Source organism: Nicotiana sylvestris, chromosome 10 (genome assembly GCF_000393655.2).
Source record: "Nicotiana sylvestris chromosome 10, ASM39365v2, whole genome shotgun sequence".
NCBI lineage: Eukaryota > Viridiplantae > Streptophyta > Magnoliopsida > Solanales > Solanaceae > Nicotiana > Nicotiana sylvestris.
In genome coordinates, this window is record NC_091066.1 from 130,508,019 (window position 1) to 130,522,597 (window position 14,579).

Genomic DNA, 14,579 nt, shown 5'->3' on the forward strand with positions numbered 1-14,579 from the left:
TAATATTCATGTTGACCCGTTGCACATTCAGGTTCGTGATCAGCATGCTTATTGCAACATGGTAGAGGAAGAAGTGGATGGTGAGCCATGGTTTTATGATGTAAAGGAGTACCTCAGGATGGAGATATACCCGGAGCAGGCCACCGGAGATCAAAAAAGAGCTATTCAGCGATTGTCAAATGGATTCTTCCTTAGTGGAGGAGTGTTATACAAAAGAACCCCAGATTTGGGGTTGCTGAGATGTATGGATGCCAGTCAAGCCATGACAGTTATGACAGAGGTACATTCTGGAGTTTGTGGACCGCATATGAGCGGATATATATTGGCGAAGAAGATTTTTCGAGCAGGGTACTATTGGCTCACTATGGAGCGTGATTGTATCAATTTCGTGCTGAAATGCCATCAACGTCAGATACATAGAGATTTGATTCATTATCCGCCGATAGAATTGCATACAATGTCAGCACCATGTCCATTTGTTGCCTGGGGCATGGATGTCATTGGACCTATTGAGCCGGCAGCTACCAACGGTCATAGGTTCATTCTGGTAGCCATCGACTATTTCACTAAGTGGGTTGAGGCTAAAACTTTCAAGTCGGTAACCAAGAAGGCTGTGGTGGATTTTGTTCACTCCCATATCATCTATAGATTTGGGATCCTAAAAGTGATCATCACGGATAATGGTGCTAATCTTAACAACAATTTGATGAAAGAGGTATGTCAACAGTTTAAGATTGCATACCGCAATTCCACCCCATATCGTCCCAAGGCGAATGGAGCAGTTGAGGCAGCCAACAAGAACATTAAGAAGATACTGAGGAAGATGGTAGAAGGATCCAGACAATGGCATGAAAAATTACCATTTGCATTGTTGGGTTATCGCACCACTGTCCGGACTTCAGTAGGTGCAACCCCTTATTTGTTGGTATATGGAACTGAAGCAGTAATACCGGCAGAAGTTGAAATTCCATCCCTTCAGATTGTCGATGAGGCTGAGATTAATGATGATGAGCGGGTCAAATCCCGGTTGGAGCAGTTGAACCTAATTGATGAAAAGAGATTGGCAGCTGTGTGTCATGGCCAATTATATCAAAAGAGAATGGCGAGAGCCTACAACAAGAAGGTGCGCCCCAGAAAATTTGAGGTGGGGCAGCAGGTGTTGAAATGAATCCTGCCACATCAGGCCGAAGCAAAAGGCAAGTTCGCCCCGAATTGGCAAGGACCGTTCATTATAACCCAAGTGTTGTCCAATGGCGCTTTATGTTTAACAGATATCTACGGGAAATGCGTCAACATGGCTATCAATTCTGACGCAATTAAGAGATATTATGTATGATTTCTTTTGATTGTAATTGTTGTTTGTTTGTGGTTGGCATTTATCGGAGAATGAAATGACGGAGGCAATTCTTTCTTCTATCCAAACACTTTATCATTTGCTTCCCCTATTGAGCCTTATTTATTCTTTCATATCCCTCTTTTGGAATCACTAATTAAAATGAAAGAAAAAGAAAAAGAGAAAAATAATGATAATAAAGACAAAAGAAAAAATCACAAGAAAAACAAAGGAATTGGGAACTACATTTGACCTGATTCCTAAAAGAAGGATACGTAGGCGCCTCACGGCTCGGTCATAGTGTAACAAAGAATAAAAATCCCCAAGCAAGAAAAATGGGGGCAGAAGTTTGTGTTTGTAAATCTGAAAAGAAAGTTCGATTCCAAGAGTTGTAATATTTTACCCATCAAAATTATTTCGAGCCTTTTGATACCCCTTTTCCTTTCAGCCAGACACGAAAACCCATATTGATGTCCAAAAAAAAACCTCCCGATCAGTATCCGAGAAGTGCCAAGTCATGCATAACACTCTGATCCCCAGCAGAGAAGAGGATCATAAACTTGAAATGAATTGATAACCGAAAAGAATCCTTAGCAAAGAGAGTCATGTCGACAACACTCCAATTTCCAGTTGAAAAATAAAATAAAATGAGAGCGTCTTATCGGTGAAAACCTCCACAAGCACCATAAGGCGATGGAAGTTGAGAGAAATAAAACGAGAGAGTCTTATCGGTGAAAACCTTCACATGCACCGTAAAACGATGGGAGTTGAGAGAAACGAGAGAGTCTTATCGGTAAAAACCTTCACAAGCACCGTCAAATGACGGGAGTTGAGAGAATCGAGAGAGTCTTATTAGTGAAAACCCCTCGAAGGGCACTATGAGGCGACAAGACAAGATTGGTGGAAAGGATCCGCATTTGGCAAAGAATTGAATTCCTGTTTATCCCCAGCAAAATGAGGCCATCCGAAAGATTGATTGATACGAATAGACTGGGTTGATCAATCCGGAATGCACGACATGATCGTTGGGATCAGTTATATCTCAGATAAGTTCTTTTCTTTCTTTTTCCCCAGCATTTGTTCAGAAAGACTTTTTCTTTTTCTATTTTTGAAATCATCACTTTATTATTTCTTGGTTTAAAGACTTTACTTCCCTAGCAGTTTGTTTTTGAAAAGGATTTTCAGAGCTTACTACCAATAGCCAAAATGGTGCAAAGTAAAATGTGAATATGACCGGCCAAAGATAAGGCGACAAAGCGAAAAGAAGTTTGTCGCAAGACCAAATGACGAATGGGTCTAGATCCCAAGAGGACCAAATTTCCAGAGGAAGTCGGAAAAAAACGGAAAAACGCCAGTTAAAGTTATGGATCAAATTCCAAGAGGATCCCCAGCAGATTTGCGAGATGCAGGAACAACTCCGACAGATTCTCGACCAAGCTCCACAATGGTCGGACAACATAGAGCGGGGAAGGAAGAGAAAAGAAAAATCATCCCCAGCAGGAGTATCATCCTCAGCAAATAATATCATCCCCAGCAAGTTTTGTTGCAAAGCAGGGAAAGGAAAAAGGAAAACCATCCCCAGCAGAAGTGGCATGACCACTCACCACGTTTTAAACTAACAAATTTATCTTTGATTTTAAGCAGGGAAAGGAAATATTATTGATAGCAGGAAGATAGGGTCACAAAGAAGATTATCAAACTGGGGCAGAAAACTTTTTCTCATTACGAAAATTTTCTCGAAAATAAATAGCCATTTGGAAAAGAGAGAAGATAACACAAGTTTTGAAGGAAGTAAAATCCCTAGCAGTATACGAGAAGGTAGATACAAGTTTTAAAAGAAAAGCAATCTTGGAAGAAGCAAGATAACCCAAAGGTGTAAAAGCAATGACCTTTGAATCAATATCATCCCCACCATTGTTAAAAGGAGGAAGATAATTCCCCAGCAGTGTTATTCCCGGCAGGTTTCAGGGAAGTGAAAGCACCAGCTTTAAAGGAAATAGTCTTTGAAGAAGGAAAATGACATATTGGTAAAATAAAATATCAGTGTTATCCCCAGCAGTTTTCAGAGGAATAAAACACCAGTTTTGAAGGAAGCAGTTGAAGAAGTCAGGAGCCCGCTTGGAGAATGGAGGTGTTACATTTAAGTTGTTGTTGAAGTCAGGAGCCCGCCTGGAGAATGGAGGTGTTACATTTAAGTTGTTGTTGAAGTCAGGAGCCCGCCTGGAGAAAGGAGGTGTTACATTTAAGTTGTTGTTGAAGTCAGGAGCCCGCCTGGAGAATGAAGGTGTTACATTTAAGTTGTTGCTAAAGTCAGGAGCCCACCTGGAGAGTGGAGGCTGATTTATTCTCAAAGTTGCTATGGAAGTCAGGAGCCCGCCTGGAGAATGGAGGCTGACATTTTTAAGAAGTTGTTGAAATCAGGAGCCCGCCTGGAGAATGGAGGTGTTACATTTAAAAAGTTGGAAAAGTCAGGAGCCCACCTGGAGAATGGAGGCTGAATTATTTTGAGAAAGTTGTTGAAGTCAGGAGCCCGCCTGTAGAACGGAGGTTGTTAAATGTTAAGTTGGAGAAGTCAGGAGCCCGCCTGTAGAACGGAGGTTGTTTATTTTAAAAGGTTGAAGAAGTCAGGAGCCCGCCTGTAGAACGGAGGTTGTTTATTTTAAAAGGTTGAAGAAGTCAGGAGCCCGCCTGTAGAACGGAGGTTGTTATATTCTAAGATTGGAGAAGTCAGGAGCCTGCCTGTAGAACGGAGGTTGTTATATTCTAAGTCGGAGAAGTCAGGAGCCCGCCTGTAGAACGGAGTTTGTTTATTTTAAGTTGGAGAAGTCAGGAGTCCTCCTGTAGAACGGAGGTTGTTATATTTAAAAGAAGTCAGGAGCCCGCCTGGAGAATGGAGGCTGAATTATTTTTCAAGAAGCTGTTGAGGTCAGGAGCCCGCCTGTAGAATGGAGGTTATGTCATCTTTCAAAAGTCAAGTTGGAGTCAGGAGCCCGCCTGCAGAACAGAGGAATATGTTTCAAGATCAAACAGAAGTCAGTAATGAGGAGGGTTACAACAAAAATCCCCAGCATAACAAGCTTTAATGTAGGAATCAGTGTCCCCAGCAGACGGAGGGGAATAATAAAACCCGTGTTCAGAAAAGCAAAAGGCCAGTGTCATCCCCAACAATTTTTGAAAGAAAGGCACCAGAGGAAACAAAAGCCGACAAGAAAGCAAAGCAACCAGAGCGCGTGGAAGATAGATAAGATTTTGTAATTCCTAGTTTAGCCTAGCCTCTAGTTTTATTTCAGCATGGTGTAATAAGGAGGTCGGCGAGCAGTAATAACAACATGCAACAGCAGTAACATTGCAGTCTCATGGTAGTCCCAGCTACCAAAACTTCCCGAACTACATTAACCTGATTCCCTTCTAGCCAGGGATATGTAGGAAACCTTTGAAGCAAAGGTTCAGTTAAATATTTCAAAAATTGCTTCACACGGAGTACTCAGATGGGCAAAAATCGCTCGTATCTGCTCACTTTATCTTTACACGAAAACTCTTTGTGTTTTCAGATAAAGAGGGGCAGCTGTAAGCACGTGATTTTTGCCCTATGTGAGAATTACTCCCAAAAAATTCAAAATAAAACAATTTTCCTTTGTGTGCAATTTTGAGAATTTTCGTGGCATTTTTGATAAATTATTTGTATTTGTCCATGCATGTTTATTTTTTAAATTAATAAAAAATACAAAAATATGCCGCATTTGTATTTAGGATGAATTTCTACAATTAGAAGTAATTAAGTTTGTTTTACAATGATGAAAATTACAAAAATATGCATCATTTGCATTTTTAGCATTCAATGTCAAATTGTGCAATTTTGTTTTAATTGGTGTTTAATTATGTATGATAATTGTTGCTAGGAATTAATTAGTATTTTGATAAGTTAATTTAGTTTATAACTTAATTTAGAATTTTAGTTTTATTAATTAGAAAGTAAAAGAAAAGAGAGTAAACAAATATAAAGAAAATCGGAATTGGGCCTCTTCTTCAATTTTAAACCTAGGCCCAAAACACCCCTACCCAACCCAAAACCCCTTGACCCGACCCCAACCCCCCCCCCCCCCATCTGACCACACGACCCCCTCTCACTCTTTCTCTAATTTTTGTTTCATTTGTTACTCAGCACCTAAAAAACCCTAAAAAACCTTTCTCTTTCTCCTAGCCGTCGGGCCCATGCACCCCCTCCCCCTCTCTTCATCTTCTACATTCACTCCCACGAAACCCCACAGCCCCCCCATCTGTTCACCACTGTCCATGCACCCCCTCCCCATCTCCGCTGAGCAACCACCAGCCCACGACCATAGCTTCAGCTCCCTATCCATCGTCGTGCCACCCCAAACACCAACAACGAGCCACGTTTGACCACCACCAGAAAACCTCCATTAACGTCGCCACATGAAGCTTGAAATTATCTGTAAAACCAGCCACCCAGCTCACCGGAATCAACCAGCACACCCCCCCTCGTCGCCGCTGGACAGAAACCGACGAGCAGCATAGACATTGCTGCTTCTGCTTCTTCCCCATAAAAGACCACCCACTCGATCTTCACCTCACCTCACGTCGCAATTGATGCAGCAGCTGCTCCGGTCATCTTCTTCCTCATTCCACCTGAAACCCCAGTGAGCTCCATCTCCGCACAATCCCCTACGGACTGCCCAACGCCCCACTGCTGCGTTCTTGCTCGTCGAGCAACCTAGCTCACTCGTGCGTCGACCAGTCACGACCCTCGTCGCCCACCAGCAGCTGAGCAGCTCACGTTAACCATCGTCGAGGTCGCTCTACAATCTCTGCTTAGAATCCCTTTTGGAGGTACACAACTATAACTTTGGCATATTGTAAGCTGAAATGTGAAAGCATGAATACATATGAAGAATGGAACTTTGAAGTTTTAATTTAGCTTTTTCTTTGTTTTCTTTTACTAATTGTATTTAGGCTATTTCATGTATTATTATTCTTTAAATTTCTGTCGCTTTGCATAACTAGGCATCTTGTAGTGATGAGTTAAATAATACTTTGCTTTAACTTGATTATTAGGTAGTATATATTTAAGCATGCTCATTACTGTCAAACTGTTTAATAATTGGAATAAGAGAAAAATAACATAAGTTGGTCTTTAGTGAATCGGCTTGGCAAAACTGATTAAGTTCACTAGCTATGAATGTTTAAATATTGTCAACATTAGGTTAATCGTGAACATGTAGCTAAATTTAGTTAAAGCATGAATTTAAATTAATTTCGCGAATTAGGCATTATGGCATGGTTTTAGTTCAAACAAGACGAGTTAATGTTTAAATTTAATAAATTTTGAATACGCATTAGTAATTAAGATTGATTCTAATTTCCAATAGTTGTAAATAATTAATTCCAACGGTTCAAGTCATATAACAATGTGAGTTTAATCTAGTTATGGGATAATTGGTTTCCTTTGAATACATTATTTGTCGATTCCGTATTGTATTTATAATTTCAATTTTAGTAATATTCCTTTCCATTAACATTTGTCTTAACCTAGCATTTAATATGTTACATTTTTTTAAGCATGTAATTAATTAGGATTTTTTCTCTTTTATTTTAGATACAAATTTAATAGAAATGTAGTCATTTTAGGATATCCTTAAAATAAAGGAGGCGTGCTTCGCCAAAAATAAATACAAAATTGCGGGGCCCTCAATAATTATTTGTTTTAAAATACTTAGATTCCGGGACTGGCCGTTTAGCAAATTTCACAACCCTACCCAAAATAATAACAACGCTTTAGTCTTTAGGCGCGTATTTAATAATGTTATTTTCCTATACTCGGGTGCTTATGTGACCCAAATCCAAATCTCAACGGAGTCGAAGTGTGTCGACGACCACGGGTACATTGACTGTGACGTGGTTCGAGATACATTTTCACGAGGTTGTAATTATCGATAAAAAAATAATAATAATGATAAAAACGGTTAAAAGTTAAAATTCGCACATATGTTCAACATGTATTATATCAGATAATCAAGCTGAATATGACTGTTGAGCGACCGTGCTAGAACCACGGAACTCAGGAATGCCTAACACCTTCTCCCGGGTTAACAGAATTCCTTATCCGAATTTCTGGTGCGCAGACTGTTAAACAGAGTCATTCTTTCCTCGATTCGGGATTCAACCGGTGACTTGGGATACCATAAATCTCCCAAGTGGCGACTCTGAAATAGATAAATAAATCCCGTTTCGATTGTCGTTTAATTGGAATAAACTCCCTTCCGCGTCCCTTTTGCGGGCAGCGCGGGCGAAAAAGGAGGTTTGACAACCTGTACTATCAAACATTTCGAACTTCGGAGGATTGTACCCCTCGGGCAGTTCGACATCGGGTTGTATGCAAAGATCCTCATAGTTCAGCCCCTCAATCCCCTTGCTCCCTTCAATGCCCTGAATCCAGCTAGTCAGCTTCTTAATTTCCTCAGCCAGTTTTCTGATAAGCAGATCCTTTTCGTCATACTCAGGTGTGCTTGAGCTAGGTTGGGTGGAGTGTGGCATGGTCTCCACGTAATTAGGGGTGTTATAGTGGCCCGGTGTGTGGGTGTGGAAATGGTCGTTTGTGGAGTTTTGAGGTTCTGGGATGAGTAGTAGAGTGTTGTTCGGGATATTGCAAGTGCTGCATTGGTTTTTTGGTGGGATGGTATGATGAGGAGCGGGATGGTTCTGTTGCTTTGGGATATTCTGCGGAGGTGTAAGGTTTTGAGTGTTGGGAAAGGTGATATCTGGGATGCTGAGGGAAAATGACAGGCTTACCATATTCCGGACCTTATCGAGCTCTTCTTGGAATTTCAGCAATTGCTGTTCAAGTTGGGATATATTTTCCTTAGGAACCTGAGTACTATGACCAATAGTGACCTCTACCCGTTCAGTTGAATTCTCCTTTCTGCCATTGTTCAAATCTTCCATCTTGCCTTTGTTCTTGTTTTTGACAGGACTAAGAAGAGGAGTCGGTGGAGGGCCCATGGATCTCGTGGAGTAGGATGATGTTGCCAGAGTACATGAACTAACCTTTGGGGAAGGGAATAATAAAGACAAAACAAAGAATAAAAAGGTAACCAAGTTAGTGAGGATCATAAAAAGGTATTGCAGTATTTAAACACATAATGCAGGAATGTAAATCGTGTCCTAATTTGGGGGCCTCTTTGTGCCCGAGGTAGGCCTAGCGATAGATTTATTTGGAGAACTTAGGATGCTAAATGCCTCATTTTATTGATAAAAAGTAGACGAATCCCAAATTGACACTAAATAAATAGGAAATAAAAAATCACAAATGACCCTTGGCCTTATTACATTTTATAAAGTGAAAAGATAAACTCCTATCTATTTGGTCCTAGAAGGACCTTCCCCAGATTCGGCATCCTTGGCTTCGTCGAACAGCTTTCCTAACTCGCGAAGTCCCATCAATAGGTAGGCCCTGGATAGATGTTAGCCTTCGGTTCCTTCAACATTTTGGCAGTCTTCGACCCTCTTGAGAAGCTTTCTCTCCAACTTTACTATGCCTCGCTCCAGGTATCCCAATCGCTTGTTGGCACTAATAGCCATGTCCTTCCATTCTTCAATCAGTTTCTGGTTGGCCTCTTGTATCTCGCGGTGTTCACTCTCGCATTCACGGATCCTTTTGCGCAAATAGTTTTATTTGACTTGTGCCTCGACCTTCTCATCTATGACTCTGTGACGTCGAAAAAACCCAGGCTGACCTAGATCATCATGATTATCCTCCAACCAGCCTGAATAGTAGGGAGTACAACCAGCGTGGTATCCCTCCCCATGACGATCTTGCAGTGCCACATATGCTGAGCTTGACACTTGTAAGGACTATCATCATCCTAGAACTCAGCCTAGAAATGGCTCATCTTGTTGACCCTGGGTACAACCTGCTTCCTACCAGCTTGCCTCATAACTCAGAGAGGGACGTAAGGATATGTTCCTCTCAGACCGATCAGTATCAGGAAAGGTGCATCTCGGGATCGGGCGATGAACTCCTTGGTTGGACACCACTCGAACATCTTTTGGACTTGTTCTTCAGTTAGATTATCAAATAGCTCCAACCATCCTTTGGCATCCTCAGGCTGAGCGAACATATCGGTGACGTAATTCATTCGCTATGGATAATGGAAAGCGATGTGATCATCCCAGTCCCTTCGCTGAATCTCTTGTCGGTATTCGTCCCTTTGGATATGTTCCATGAGCCAGAGTTGAAGTAATAAATTGCAACCTTCGAAGTGTTTTGCTCCTTGTTAACACTTCTACAAGGCTTGGTATATGTCGGCAATATGTTGAATGGCTGCCCACCGATCCCTTCCATTATGGTCTTAGTTACCATAGCCAGCTTGGTATCGATTCTTGCTTTCTTCATCGGAAACACGATCAGACCCAGGAAATAGAACATGAAGACGAAAACCCTACGATGAATGTGCCCCAAAGATGTGATGGGAAACTCGTCAGGGTAGGCACGGTAGGATTTGCTGTGACCGTACCTTTCGTACAAATAGTCAAAAAGGGATGTAGGACTCCTTCAGACATGTCAATTCTGGATTCTTCTTTAAACCCATCATTTTGAGCAAACCAATGCCTTTACGGTTCTCAGGCATCAGTAGACCCGGAGTTTCCCATACTAGACTGGCCAATCCTCCTATATCCTCTAGCGAGGGTGTCATGTCAATGTTCCTGAAGCGGAACAAAACCCTCTCACAATCGCAAAACAGTGTGGCAGCTTCTACGATGTTATTATTGGGTTGGATTTCCAAGAGGGAAGGTAGATTTCCAAATATTTTCGGACAAGAGTTTGATCACTAGAGTGAAGATCTTTCCACCAGCTTAGCCGTCTTGGGTGGATGTTGGTGACCATGCCGAATCTAGGGACTTCGTGCCTCATATTTCTGCAAGACAAATAAGGTTAGGCCTTTACCCCCACTAGACTCGACTATTTAATACCAACAATTAACATGAAGCATTTAGTTCTCCAAATAAATGCACATAACGTGATGGTGTCCGTTTGGGTTTTAGGGAAACCGAGTGGACTTTGGACAAGGCTATATTAAAGGATCATTATGTGGACAACATAACTGACCCGTCTAGTTTTGAGCATGATGCATGCACAATTTGAACAGAGTAAGGTTTCTATAGGATTTTTAGATTGGTACCCTTGAGCGGACAACTCAAGGAGGGAAGACACAGAACCGTCGACTGCAGCGCTGATCGACTGTTTTTACCGCAAATATGCCTTTCCGAATTTAGGGGGTAATAATATAGGAAGAGCGCAACCACTCATTATAAGTGTTGCTATAGTATTTGTTTGGCACGGGTGGAGTATGATGTTGAGCATGATTATGCAATAATTAAAAGCATGTTGGCAAATATTTGCACGTTAAGAAAGCAGTAAATACAACAGTTTTATAATTTAAAGCAGTAGTAAAGGAAAGAAACAAAGAAGACAAGTCAATTTTGCAATTTGAAAAGGAAATTGAATGATTAAAGGAATTAAACAAGTAATTGCACATAAGGGAGGGTACAAATTCACAATAACAATCTGAAATGGTAAAAGCCTATATATTCCCCAGCAGAGTCGCCATGCTGTCGCGCCTTTTTTTTTCCCTCTTTGCATCAGAAAATCGGGTTTATGACATTTGGTATGGGACAACTCATTCCTTTTGGGAACTGGGTTTTTTGCACTTGAAGAGTCGTCACCTAATGATTCAAAGTGCATTAGGACACCTATAAGGGTTCACTTTTATGTTCGTTTGATAACCAGAGATAGGGTAAGGGCTTGAAATTATCCTAAGGGGAAGGTGTTAGGCACCCCTCAAGATCCACTAGTGTGGTTCCCGGCCAAACATCTTCTTGTGAATTTGTGCAATTTAGAAAATTGACAAGAATAGGCTCAAATAGTAGGGGATTTAAAGATAAACATATAAGAGTTCGAAAGAACAATTAGAAGAAGAGTTTTGAAAAGAAGTTTGCAAATAAAAAGGAAAGGGGGGTCCTAGGTTTATATTTAATATGGATCACATCAATGCGATACCCGGTATGACACTCCTCAAAAGAGGGGATACACGTGGTATTAGCGCACCGGTCGTCCTATGCATTTCTACCCTTACCACCTCGTTAAGGTATTAAAGCGCGGATTGATCTCGATCTCTATTGCATTCTATTACCCGTCCCATTCATGTCAGTCCCGGAGGAACTTAGGACTACTATTCCTAAAAGGGAGGGATATTAGGCTGACTTTTTGTTTCAAAAAGGTGAAAAATATAAGGCGGCATACAAAACACATAATACTGCACATTAAGGGGAAGCATGTAAACAAATAAAGGCTCATGTATACCTCCTCAAGTGAAACACATAAATAGCATGACTTAACATACATTTAGGGTGTGAATTTAGAAATACTAAGGTAAGGGAATTCCAATTTGTTGAGGCAGACCACTTTATTACATAACTCAGATAAGAAGTCCGAATCGGGCCTGCCTGCTAGTTGTAGCAATTATTAATTAAACAAAGGCAGATTCAATTTTATGGTTATTATCACCTGAGGCTTGCCTAAGCATTTAGGTGAGATCCTATAGACATGGTATCTATTCAGAATGAGGCGAAGCAGTAACAATTGAATACGAACGATTTGATGTCTTACATGCATGCTTTATAAATTGTACTAATAGGAAGTGAGAGAGGTTTTAAAAAACTAGTCGAGGACAACTAATTTTAGATTAGTCTGATTTCAAATTCTATAAACATTGATTATTACTAATTTACTTCCTGTAGATATAATATCTAGTCGAACGTGAACTGAAGCATGTAGTATTCCTATAGGCATAATTTCTACGAAAAGGGTACGAATTTTAAACAATGACATGATATCTGATTTTAACCAATTAGTTCCTAAGCATGGTGTTTAAGTGTGGTAATGCAGATATTAAGACAAGTCCTATAGACATGTTCTCTAAATACAGAGTTCAATATGCAGAATTTAGGTCCTATAGGCATATTTTCTAGATGTAGAACATACGGAATTTTAATTAAAGTAGATCTTTTAGGCAGGGTATCTAGATGCAGAGTTAAACATGCAGAATTTTAGGTCCTATAGATATGATATCTACCCTTGAGCATGCATAATTACCGAGCCCCTTTTCACTAGCCAAGCCCCAATTGTTTATTACAAAATTATTACAGACTAGATAATGAATTACATCAAGGAAGTACAAAAGAAAACGATACAACCAGAGAAAGCCTGATTCTTAACTTCCTCTCTGAGTTATGGAATAAACCACCTCAAATGCCATTGTTTCAAAGACTTTCTCAGACTTGAGTGCGTCAAAGTTCCCTAAGGGTCTCAAGAGGACCTCGGACAGTGCTCACACCCAAGTTGCATAACTATATAGAGATGAGTGTAGTTCGGAAGGGCCAACCCTTATGTGTCCAAGTTTAGAGGGAGCTCATGGGTCCCAAAGCAAGGCTCACACAAGAGGGGCAGAACCTAAGTCTAATAGTGTAGAGGAAGTGTAGGAGCAAAGATTTGTTTTAAAAAAAAACTAGATTGAGAAGAATAAGGGATAAGGGTAGTTTGAAAAACAGTAGTAGTAAAGCACATTATCAGCAATTGCACAAAGGGGCAGGGGTTTGGGAATACATTGCAGATGGCATATGACCCTGAGAGGGGTCAAGTATGGACATGCACAACAATAAGTGAAGCTGGCATGCCCATAAACCAGCCAAAAGACATAACACATAGAGAGGATATGAAACATATGACCCAGGGAGGGTCAGGTTTAGGTCATGCACAGCAGTGTCTGATGTTGACATGCCCTCAAACCAATATACAAACACATGGGGGATATGGGGGTATTGGGGTTCATACATAAGAAAACATTAATTCAGAGAAAGGAAAGGGCAGATTATAGCATGCTTGATAATGAAACTCGATTAAACATAAGAAGGAAACACGCAAGAGTGAAGATAATAGTAAAGAAACATGTTTTCTGTTGATGCTGAAGATTAATCAGAACATACTAGTAAAGAAACAAATGCAGAAAGAAAATCAGGCAAATTTCCTCAGTCTAGCCTTGGCTTTCAGCCGACTAGATAAGGTAGCAACACATGTAGTAACAGATAAAAGAGAGAGAGAGAGATTTTTAGTGAAGTATGTGTTCTGAACTCTAGTGTTGGTCTATTTGAAAGAAGAGGAGTGCAGGGTATTTATAGCCTTTTGAAAACATGTGAGAAATAAGGTAATAAGTAAAGTTCAATACAAATATGGAAATAATCAACAGTCAGAATCAATCAACCAAGTGATTCCACTTTAATTGAGGAATCACTTATTTAACGGGGCTAACAGATTCAAAATAAGGAAATAAAATCAGTTTGTAGGCAAACTGATTATTGCCATAAAAGAAGTAGTAAAACAGTAAGCAATCGAGTTTAAGTACAGAAATACATTTATTTTGGGAAAAGGATTCAACAAGGCAAAATAAGGACATGAATCAATTAGCTTTAATAGGTGAGTGAAATTAGAGTTTCACAAAAGAAAAGTTTGAAATTAGTCCCAAGATCGAAGCTCAATCAAAGAAGGAACCTCATTATATAAATATAGTGCACAAACACTAGACATGCGAGGCCAAACCTATTGGCAAAAGAAACAACATGCAATAGTAGCACAAAGTTCAATAGATAGCAAACATTCGAAGCATGATAGTCAAATAGGTCAAGTAAAGTTGAATCAATAGGGAAGAAAAAATAGACTATCAGAAGCATGCAAAGGTCTCACAGTAACATATGAGAAACCTTTTGAAAAGTTAGCGTTTCAGGCATAATCGAGTTTTAAAAAATAGTAGAAACCCAGAGACAGAGGAATCACATGAAAAAAAGAGATTTTGAAAAAAGGAACTTCAAATCGAGTCAAGTATTTTATCGAACAATTTCAGACCGAAAGACATAGGGTTTTTCAACAATAGTAAAGCTTAAAAGATGATAAACAAACAAATAAAACAAAACTTAACTAAACAAGCACTCGTCTAACAAACAACCAAAAGAAATTAGGATATTCAACATGCTAACTCAGATAGAAGAACAACACGAGTAAAGCATAGCAAAACATGTCAAAAAATCAGAGAAGAGATTTGAAATAACTTAACAGGAAAACCCTAATCGGAAAAGATAAAGAGTTTTGAAAACAAAGTTAAAGAAACTTCGAGAAAAA